We start from the raw sequence: 12,364 nt of genomic DNA, 5'->3' as shown, positions 1-12,364 counted from the left end.
ACATGCTGGAGGGACAGGTTCCTCACCCAGAGACTGCACATGCCCTGGAATAGAGTTCCCATACATGTCAAGCAAAAAACCTTGATGACCCTGTTCCAGTGAAATCTTGATGAGTGGATGGGTAATGGAAAGTTCACCCCAGGGATCACTCCAGTGTCTCTATTTGATGGAGGCACTGAGAACTAACATCAGGTGGCACAATGGCAGGGCACTTCTATGGGCTAGGCTTGTAAAGGTTCCAGGGTCATTAGCCTAGTACACACCTATGAACCCATAAGGGGAGTGACATCAGTATGACTGATAAAGTAAGCCAGTAGGTGGGAAATTTATCAAAATACTTCTTCCTACAAACATACACACTTACACACATACTTATTCACCCACACACATATTTGCCAGATCTGAGAGTAGAATCCTGCTGATCTAGCTATTTGTACTATAGTATTAGGCAGTTATCGCACATGCTACAGAGCTTACTGGGCTGACAACTGGCCAAACATGCTAATAAGGGGAATGACATCAGCAGGACTGATAAAGTAGGGCAGTGGGTGGGAAACTTATCAAAGTACTTCTTCCTACAAACATACACACTTATACACACACTTATACACCCACACACACGTTTGCCAGATCTGAGAGTAGAAACCCTGCCTATCTAGTTATTTGTACTGTAGTGTTACACTTTTATCACATGGGCTACAGAGCTTACTAAGCTGACAACTGGCCAAAGGTGCTGATAAGGGAAATGACAGCAGGACTGATAAAGTAGCACAGTGGGTGGCAAACTTATCAAAATACTTCTTCCTACAAATATACACACTTACACACACAAATATACACCCACACACACATTTGCCAGATCTGAGAGTAGAAACCCTGCCTATTTAGTTATTTGTACTATAGTGTTACACTTTTATCACATGGGCTACAGAGCTTACTGGGCTGACAACTGGCCAAAGGTGCTGATAAGGGAAATGACATCAGCAGGACTGATAAAGTAGGGCAGTGGGTGGGAAACATCACAATACTTCTTCCTACAAACATACACACTTACACACCCACACGCACATTTTCCAGGTCTGAGTAGAACACCTGCCTATCTAGTTATTTGTACTATAGTGTTACGCAATTATAGCATGCACTACAGAGCTTACTGGGCTGACAACTGGACAAAGGTGCTGATAAGGGAAATTACATCAGCAGGACTGATAAAATAGGGCAGTGGGTGGAAAACATATCAAAATACTTCTTCCTGCAAACATACACACTTATACACCCACACGCACATTTGTCAGATCTGAAAGTAGAACCCCTGCTTATCTAGTCATTTATACTATAGTGTTACACAGTTATTGCATACGCTACAGAGCTTACTGGGCTGACAACTGGCCAAAGGTGCTGACATGGGAAATGACATCAGCAGGAGTGATAAAGTAGAGCAGTGGCTGAGAGACTTATCAAAATACTTCTTCTTACAAACATACACACACACACACACACACACACACACACACACACACACACACACACACACACACACACACTCATTTGACAGATTTGAGATTAGAGCCCCTGTCTAGTTAGTAAGTTGTACTGTAGTGTTATGCAGTTATCACACACAATACGGAGTTTACTGGGCTAACAACTGGCCAAAGGTGCTGATAAGGGGAATAACATCAGCAGGAGTGATAAAGTAGGGCAGTGGGTGGGAGACCTATCAAAATACTTCTTCCAAACACACACACACTCATGTACCAAATCTGTGATTAGAACCCCTGTCTAGCTAATGATTTGTACTATACTCTTACACAGTTACCACACACATTACAGAGCTTACTGGGCTGACAGCTGGCCAAAGGTGCCAATAAGGGGAATGACATCAGCAGGACTGATAAAGTGGGGCACTGAGAAGTGTTGTGGGTCAGAATGGCATAAAACTGTTTCACCTGCAAGCAAACACACACTCCCTCACTCTCACCTACACAACCATCACACACACACACACACACACACACACACACACACACACACACACACACACACACACACACACACACACACACACACACACACACACACACACAGTATTAAGATTAGAACCCCTACCTATCTAGTTATTTGTACTATAGTGTTATGCAGTTATCACATGTACTACAGAGCTTATAGGGGTGATTGGTGTCCAGTGGTACATCTAAGGTGAATGAAAGCAGCAGATCTTGTGAAGTAGAGCAACGTAAAGTGTACTGAGTGGGAAGAGTCTCTTAATACTTAGACCTATAGACACACACAAACACACATAGGCAGGTGATGTGATATTATAAAGCCAGCCTCAGTACCTTTACACAATGGGGCTCACCTTTTATGCTGGCATGTGCAACTGCTTACAACTGGTATGCCACTGTCCACAGCAGGACATCACTGTATGCCATTCAGGGTATCCGTGTTTGTGACTCACTCTCTGTCTCCCTGTGTCTGTCTCTGTATCACTGTCTGTCTCTCAGTTCCTCACATCTATGTGTGTATATGCTTGACATATGTTATCTATTGCCTATATATATATATATATATATATATATATATATATATATATGTGTGTGTGTGTGTGTGTGTGTGTGTGTGTGTGTGTATCTCATGCAACAGAAGCAGCTATATCACATATTGGCCACCTACAGCTAGCTGAGGGCAATCCTGTCTGATGTGTGTGTGTGGGGACACTTGAGGTGTACATAGCTGTCTGTATGCACAGACATATATACACAATAAAGTCATATATTCTGATGTGGGTTCCAACATGTCCTGTGATTCTCTAAGTGTAGCAGCATGTCCAGTGTGACCTTCTATAGTTAGAGTGGAACTCCATTCCAGTGATAGGTGTACTCCAGTCCAGGGTTTTGTGTGCTATAGCCATACATCTCAGGAGTACACAAGCCTTTTCTCAGAGTACTTGTGTTGTTTAGCAGACATTTTCTGACATATATGTAGTCTGAAGCTGCAATGTATTGTGTCATTACCTAGTGCCAGACATCCTCAGATCATCGCAGTGCTTTACCAGAGGAATACTAGTTGTATGATGTATAAACCAATGTTATGAGGGCAGCTATGTACATTTTTGCCAAACAAGGCCATTTGTGAGGTGTGGCTACAGCCAGTTTAGTAATGACATGTGTCTGTGTATACAGTGCAGCAACCTGGTGATATACTGGCTGGGCATCTCCTGCTTGTGTGGTATCTTTCTAACCTGAGATGTCATATCCTTGTATGGGCATACCTCTCACCTGTACATGTTTTGGCAGGTTGTCCAGGTGTTTATATAGAGGTCTCATCCATTCTATGTAAACTTGTGTTTTTATGGCAAGTTAGTTACATATAATTGAAGTGTGATGTTACAAAATAATACAGACATTACTGTTTGAGCATACAAAACCTTCAGAAAATTCCTGCTACTGCAAACCCCTCACCCTACCAACCTCCTCAGTATGTAAGGGTGATATATAGAACACATGCCTATCATTGAGCCTTTGCTCCACTTTTATTTCTGCCCTTGTCCAGACATCCTGCTGTCAGATGTTAGGAGTTATGGGTGTGGGTACAGAGTGCATTCAGCTGTGCAGGCATGTCCATTATATGTAAAAGATAACATAAGAAAAAAAGGATTATTGAGAATGACCACTGGCAGCAGTACCACAAAGCACTTATATTCACAAAAGCCTTGGCACCTCTGCTACACATCCTTCAAGATGTCAGTAATATGTGTAGTATATTCCACATAGCACTGTGACATCCAGGTATGTCAGTGGCAGAGCAGTGGATGTCACTGACATGCATAATAGTTGGCACTGCAGTTATCTGCACATGGCCCTGTCAAAGTCAGCACTGTACCTATGGCACTACAAGATAAATGGCAGGAGAACGTGCTGGCCAGATCCAGACAGTATTAACCATACATACACATAGTTCATTGAGCCCTGCATACTGTGGACAGACAACATGTTTCCATGTGTATTGGTACAGCCCTGCCAATGTGTGCTATGCTGCTATTTCCCTGCAAACATACATATTATTGCATTTGTGTGGGTATATGGGGGGGGTCACACCTGTCAACTGGACACATTTGTACAGACTGTGCTGATATTTGTTTTACATTTTGGTTCCATTTACCATACTATTGTGCCCTATCTTGGGGACTAGAGGCATATCAGTGAAGAGCCCAGGTCAGATTGTTTTGGCATACATTTGAGTTTCAGACTTCTTACTCTTCATAACCTTACTGCAACTGCAGGTCCTGCTGTGCTATCACTATGTGAGTCTGTAGGGCGTTAATTCTATGTGTGCCTTTACCAGACATTTCTTTGTGGTTTTTTACAGCTGACTTGCTGTGTGTGTGTGAGGGGTGGTTATGGGACCCCCACTCTGACATCCATGCCTATGACCTATGACCCCTAGTTTGTTGTCCCCACACATATACTACTGTGAGATTTGCCACCTTGGGTACTACTGCATAGTGTGTAGAGGCCAGTTTTGAATGGGATACAAGACATTTCCTAGTGTCTCACATAGCTCTCAGTTGTTTGTTGCTATTCCAGTAGGCCACCCCATTCCCTTGCATGTATTCAACATTACCATAGATATGCTAGCAGAACATACTAATCCATTCATTTATTGTTAAGAAGACTGACTTACTTTGTGCTTGTAGCAGTTGTGAGGACGGTGCTTGAGGGCCGCCTGTGTTGGATGCACACAGTACAGTGCTAATACATGGTAAGTTACAGGTAATGTGATGTGTCTGTCATCCATTTTCCTGTGTGTGTGAGTCAGAGAGAGGTGTCAGTCCCTGGGGTCCCTACAGTGTCAGTGTGTGTGCTATACATTGCCTCTTTGCCAAGGCCTGAGCATACTGGGCATGCCTCCATCTGCCTAAGGGAGCAGTCTCAGGGGCCTCCTCCTGTGAGTCCCTCTGTGCCTGTGGGGATCTTAGCAATGGTGGGGGGCTGTGTAGCCCTTCCTTGTGCTGTTTCTGCTGCAGCTGTTTCCATAGGATCATATTGTGTATCATGGCACATACTATGAACATGTGTGCATATGTGGCTGGAGAGTACTGCAAGGTTCCACCAGATATATAAAGGCAGTGGAACTGTGACTTGAGCATTCCAGACACATGCTCTATAATGATCCTGGTTTGTGCATGTGCCTCATTATGGTATTCTTGTGTTGGTATGTGTGCATTTCTGATGAGTGTCATCATCCATGGCTCCAGTGCATAGCCAGCATCCCCTACCAGATGGCCATACGGGATGCCCCCACTGGCAAAATGCCTGGTACAGCTGTGATGCATGCCAGATGTGAGAGTTGTGATAGCTTCAAGGGCTACCAGCACATACATTCATGATAATGCCCTGGGCACTGCATACAACCTGGCAGTTGAAGAAGGGGAATCCATTGCAGTTTATGTAGACCCTATCCTGTTCACTGGGTGGTGGTTTGATCTGGATGTGCGTGCAGTCTATGGCACCCAGTACATCTGGGTATTCTGCTACATGGTGGAAGAGATGCATATTGCTGGTCCTCTCCTCATGGGTGTTGAGGAAATAAATGTGCTCACTGGCATGTGCTGACATGGCATCCAGGAACTGGTGGAGTACCCTGGGTGCTGATGCCTGTGAGATCCCCATGATATCCCCAGTTGGCCTTTGGAAAGTACCTGTGGCTAGTATTCTTAAGCCTACACATACCTTGGTATCCACTGGGGTGAGCTCCCCTCTGTTGGTTCTGTGTGTGAGGCGTGGCCGGCACAGCACAACAATTTGCTGTAGAATGTCCCTGTCCACCCTATAGCGCTCCCCTATCTCCAGCTCATGTAGTGCCTGGTAGATTACCCTGGGTCTGTACACTCTTCTCCTTCTCCTCACTGTGGGTTGGTCATCAGCATTCACATCCTCACCACCCTGCCAGCATCCAGACCAATGGATTAATATGGACAGCAACTATTGCCATTAACACCATGCACACTTACCCTGTCACCCCAGGGGAATCCAGTGGCTTGCAGCCTGCGAATGTAGGAGTGACAGAATGCACTAGCCTGCTACAGATGGCCTGCATTACTACCAAATGGCCTACAGTCCTTTGTCAAAGGCCTGTGCCTCACCCGTAGTGCCAATGTATGTTATCTCATGTGGTCCCAACTAACAACTTAACACAGTCAACATAACACAAATGCAAGGCCATGTTGACAAATCCCAGTAGCATGCCCATCATGTCCTACTGCATGAACTGTGGACCAACCCCTAAATACTGTTGGGATAAAGGGGCAACTATAGGGATACTTGTCAGATATCGCTCGCATAATGTTAGGAAGAGAATAGAATAACAGAGTGGGGGTGTAGATGCATGGATGTCATGGAGTCTGTGAAGTCTGAAACTGTGATGTGTGCCCATACTACCCCTGCCTGCAAACCCAGTAATGGGTGGCTACAAACCTGCTTGTAAACCACAATGTGAAGGGGAACTGACCAGATATATGATCCCTGCATCTGGGTAACCTGGGTGAATTTGTACAGCTGAAAGGTATGGCCACAGCAGGATACGGCCATTCTGTTACGTCAATATATGTACAAGAAGAGGATCCTCAGCCATCACAGTATCAAGGTGCTGGACCATTTACACAGACCAATCAGCAAGTGTCTGCAGCTACCCCTCCAGAACGACATGAGTGTGCAAGAATATGTAGGCTGCAGACCACAATACTGGACACAGCTTCATCCATCATGTATTTCCCAGGAAATAAGTGTGAGCAAATAAGTATATCTGTCAGTAGTTGATGACATAATACATCACAGTGTAAAACAGTACATATGTCTGAATATCTCTGCTAACACCAACCATGTAACACAAGCAGCACAAATGCAATAGTACTGTATCCCACTATCTGTCACCCATTGTGACTCCATATTGTCAACCTATCTACATATATCCTGCAGAAACAGGTTGCTAGCTATAGGTGTAGAACACCAAACCCTGGACTGGAATACAACCTACCTGGAATGGATTCACACACTCAATACAGAAGGTCATACTGGGCATACTCCTACACTTAGAGAAATGAAGCCCATGTCTGACAACATAGTGGACTATACATATCTGTCAGTCACATATGTTTGTGCACACACACCACATTGTACACCATTCATGCTTTGCACACACATTGGATAGGAATACTCACACATATCCAAGGCCAACACACTATAATATGTCAAACATACACACACAGAGATGTGGGGAAGAGAGAGACAGGTGGTGACAGAGAGATTTCCATCATGAGGCCTGTCCCACCCACCACACATCCAGTTGGCCAATATCACATGATGTGCTGATGTCAATCACTGTAGACATTGCTTTTGGTAGCCCTCAGCCCTGTAGTGTCTGTGGTGCTTGTGATAACTGTGTAACATGATAGTACAAATCAGTATTCATCTAGCATTTGTATATACAGTCTTGTCAAATGTAAAGTTGTGTGTGACTGAGTCTGTGTATGTATTTCCAGAGGAATGGTTTATGGCCCATTCAGACACACTGCATTTCCCATTGCCCATGTTAGGACTCCTGCTGATGTTAGTCACCTTGAAATAACCCTCTGGCCAAGTCTCAACCCTATATTCTGGTTGGCGCTTGTGATACGCATATAATACTGTAGTGCAGAAAACTAGTTAGGGAGGAGTTCTAATCCCAGACATGGCAACTGTGAAATTCTGTGTGTGGAGATGAATGATTTTGAGGCCATTCACAATCCCTACACCTCCTATTGCCCTACTATAGCATGCCTGCTGATGTCAGTCACCTTGAAATAACCCTTTTGACAAGTGCCAGCCTCATAAGCTCTGTGGCACTTGTGATAACTGTGTAATGGTATAGTGTTGCATACTAGTTAGGTAGGAGTTCTAATCCCAGACATGGTAACTATGAAACTCTGTGTGTTTGTGTGTGTGTGTGTGTGTGTGTGTGTGTGTGTGTGTGTGTGTGTGTGTGTGTGTGTGTGTGTGGAGATGAATGATTTTGAGGCCATTCACAGTCACTACACCTCCCATTGCCCTACTTTAGCATGCTTGCTGATGTCAGTCACCTTGAAATAATCCTTTGGACAAGTGCCAGCCCCATAAGCTTGCGGTAACTGCATAATGCATAATGCTGTAGTGTAACATACTAATTAGGTAGTAGTTCTAATCCCAGACATGGCAACTGTGAAACTCTGTGTGTGTTTGTGTGAGAATGTGTGTGTCTTTGATGATTTATGGACATTGACACTTACTACTCTCCCCTTACCCCTCCTTTAGCACTGCTGCTGATGCTAGTCACCATCAAAGATACCTGTGGAGAGCTCTCCAACATATGAGCTCTGTGGTTCTTTCGATAACTGTGTAATACTATAGTGTAGCATACTAGTTAGGTATGAGTTCTAATCCCAGACATGGCTACTTTGTGTGTTTGTGTGAAAGAGTGTGTGTGTCTTTGATGATGCCTAATTTAATGGGCATTGGCACTTACTACTCTCCCCTTACACCCCCATTAGCACTGCTGCTGATGTTAGTCACCGTCAAAGATACCTGTGGAGAGCTCTCCAACATATTAGCTTTGTGACACTTGCGATAACTGAGTAATGCTATAATGTAGCATACTAGTTAGGTAGGAGTTCTAATCCCAGACATGGCACTATGAAACTGTGTGTGTTTGTGTGAGAGAGTGTGTGTGTCTTTGATGATACCTGATCTTATGGACATTGACACTTGCTACTCTCCCCTTACCCCTCCTTTATCACTGCTGCTGATGTTAGTCACCTTCAAAGATATGTGTGGAGAGCTCTCCAACATATAAGCTCTGTGGCGCTTGTGCTAACTGTGTAATACTATAGTGTAGCATACTAGTTAGGTAGGAGTTCTAATTCCAGAGATAGAAACTGTGTGTTTTTGTGTGAGAGAGAGAGAGAGTGTGTGTGTGTGTGTGTGTGTGTGTGTGTGTGTGTGTGTGTGTGTGTGTGTCTTTGATGATACCTGATTTTATGGACATTGACACTTATGACTACCCCTCCTTTAGCACTGCTGCTAATGTTAGTTACCTTCAAAGATACCTTGGCACAGCTCTGCAACATGTAAGCTCCATGGCACATGCCATAAAGGCAGAACAATGTAGTAGCAGTAACTACATAGTTATGGGTTTGAATCCTGTTTGTGTGTGTATATATATCTGTACCTCAAAGATTTTGACCCCATGGACACCCAGTACACATCTCAGAGCCTGACTTTAGCAGTCCTGCAGATATCATCCACCTTAGAAGTACCTGTTGCCAACCCTAAACCATGTAATGTCAGTGGTATATGTGGTAAATGCGTAACATAATGGTCCGTAAAGATTGTTAGATAGAGGATTGAGCCTCACCCCTGGCAAATGTAAATGTGTGTGCAGGGTAAAATTATTTTTGGGATCTCTCACCCGCTACATCACCCAAATACAGTATTTATAAGGGCTGGTGATGTTCCTCACCTTAGAAGTACCTTGGGACAGCATCCATCCTATAAGCTCCGTGGCGCTTGTGATAAATGCGATACACTGTAGTAGCAATTCATAGCTAGGTAGGGGTTTGAATCTCAGTGCTGGTGTGTGTGTGTGTAATGTGTGAGGTTGCTGTGATTGTGTAATAACAGGATCCATTGTAGGGTGGGTTTTGCTAAGTTATTGTGTTGAGGACCTAGTATATGTCACAATGTCCACCTTACAAGGACAACAGATGTCAAACACTGGAGAGGTTGGTGTAGACAATCCATAGCCCTACATGTGACATTATGGATTGGTGAACAATATAGGCAACCCTTCTATTACTCAGAGAACACTGCCCCCCATGTCTCATACACAGACACACTTGGCTAGGCAACAACCACTATATTGGTAGTTCCCTGCATATAGCCTCACAGATAGTAACCACAGTGTGATTGCAGTGGACTATATGCCTGTTGACCACAACAATGCCACTGACATCAGAAAGTACTGTAATGTGTTACATCTCCTGACTGAGTGTGTGTTATCCAGCAAGTAAAAGGACATGGCACCCTGTTCCACCCTCTCAGTAGGCAAATAAATGTATACAGTGGCCCTTTTGCTATGTTCCCCACTAAACACCTGCAACAACTGTAGAGTCTGCAAACTTAACCCACAAAGGGACTACCATGCCTTATACACATGCCCTGTATAGACAGACACCACTAACTCAACTGAATATCCGTATCATGCTGTCAGTGTGGGTGCAAGCATGACCTCAGGTACATACCCAGATCTCAACCAATGAGGTCAGGAATGCTACATCAGAAGATAACAATTTGTCCACACAACATGCCCCAGAGACCTTAAGTACACTTTACATGCATGTGGGGCATGTGCAAAACCCAGACACTGTCCATGTTATGGGATATAGATCACATACATGGGAAGCAGTGCACATCACTGGCCACCCACAATAGTAACCCAGATGAGTGGATGGTGAGTACAAAACCCACCCCTGGGGACCACTTCAGGGATTACACCCCTGAGCTACACTGGGGACTATTGCCGTGTGGCCTGATGCCAAGGTATTCCCTTGGCCTAGCCTTGTATAACCTTCAGGCCCATTCACCTACTATACACCTGTGAAGTAATGAACCTATGCATCTCAGTAATGACAAGTGTGTCTGTGTGTGTGTGTGTGTGTGTGTGTGTGTGTGTGTGTGTGTGTGTGTGTGTGTGTGTGTGTGGAGATGAATGATTTTGAAGCCATTCATACTCACTACACCTCCCATTGGCCTACTTTAGCATGCCTGCTGATGTCAGTCACCTTGAAATAACCCTTTGGCCATGTTTCAGCCCTATAAGCTCTGTAGTGCTTGTGATAACTGCATACAACTGTAGTGTAGAAAAGTAGTTAGGTAGGAGTTCTAATCCTGATTCTGCTAACTGTGATAATGTGTGAGTTTCTGTGAGAGAGTGTGTGTGTGTCTTTGTTGATACCTGATTTTGTGGACATTCACACTTACTACACTTTCCTTACCCCTCCTTTAGCACTGCTGCTGATGTCACTCACCATCAAAGATACCTTTGGACAGCTCTCTAACATGTAAGCTCCATGGCACATGCAATAACTGTGTAACACTGTAATAACAATGCATAGTCAAGTAGGGGTTTGAAACTGGTAAGTGCGTGTGTCATCAGTATCCTGTTGGGCTGATTGTGTAATGACAGGAGCCATTGCAGTGTGGGTTTTGCTACATCATTATAATGAGGACTTATATGTCCCTATGTCCACATTACAAGGTCAAGAATTTTCAAACACTGTAGAGGTTGTTGTAGACAATCCACAGCCATAAATGTGTACAGCCATGTGCAATTACAGTGTGACAGCATAAACAATATAGACAACCATTATAATACCCAGATACCACTCTCCACCCATAGATCATACACAAACACACTTCCTTTCTTACTTTCTCTCTGTCTCTGTCTGTCTCTCCCTGTCTGGTGGATGTGGAAAAGTACATCTGTTTGACATAGGCAGCAGCTTGACTTTTGTAGGTAATGCTCATGATCAGCTGATGGTCTTTGCACGAATTGGAGTCCCCCACTTGCTAATTGCATGTGGAACAGCTGTGGTATCATTCCTATAGTCAATTGCATGCAAACACACTCTTATAACTAGACACTTCATGTGGGTGTTGGCTGTTTTCCTTCACTGTGAGCAGGACTTCATGTGGGTGTCTGACAAACAGCATCGCAGAGAGTAGTTGGAAATAACCTCTTACAACATACACTGTGGAGACAGGCCACCAAACTGGAGGTGGTGTTCCAGACATGGGGACAGAATGTAAGTATTGCTGTTCTACATTTGAAGTAATGGTTTAACAAGGTTTATGTGGATATGGCTGTTCTACATGATTTAAAGTCTGACATGACAGTGTTATATGGTTGAGGAAACTCACACCTGTAGGTCTATATGCAGACTGGCCAGAGTTTTGAGTCTTAGATGTGGTGTGTTACTCAAACATTTCCTATCTTTAGAAAAGCAGTAGCATACTTTGATGATTGCAGTAGTTACATGGTGACATCCATGTGAGTTACTGACTTCATATCCCTCAGAAGAGATATGTCACAACAAACCCTGTTACACCAGGAATTTTCTCAGTTTATCACAGCAATATGTCAATATTGGCCCTGTGTTTGTGCCTCTGTACCCCAAGCCTGTCACCCTTTGTCCATATGTAATGCAGTAAGAGATGCATATGTACAGTATATCATTATTTACTGATATCATTCCTGATAAGCCAGTGATATATCAAACTGCTAGATATGTTATGTA

Source organism: Protopterus annectens, chromosome 5.part0, assembly GCF_019279795.1.
Source record: "Protopterus annectens isolate FY-2018-M chromosome 5.part0, PAN1.0, whole genome shotgun sequence".
Lineage (NCBI taxonomy): Eukaryota > Metazoa > Chordata > Ceratodontiformes > Protopteridae > Protopterus > Protopterus annectens.
This window is presented reverse-complemented; position numbering follows the sequence as displayed.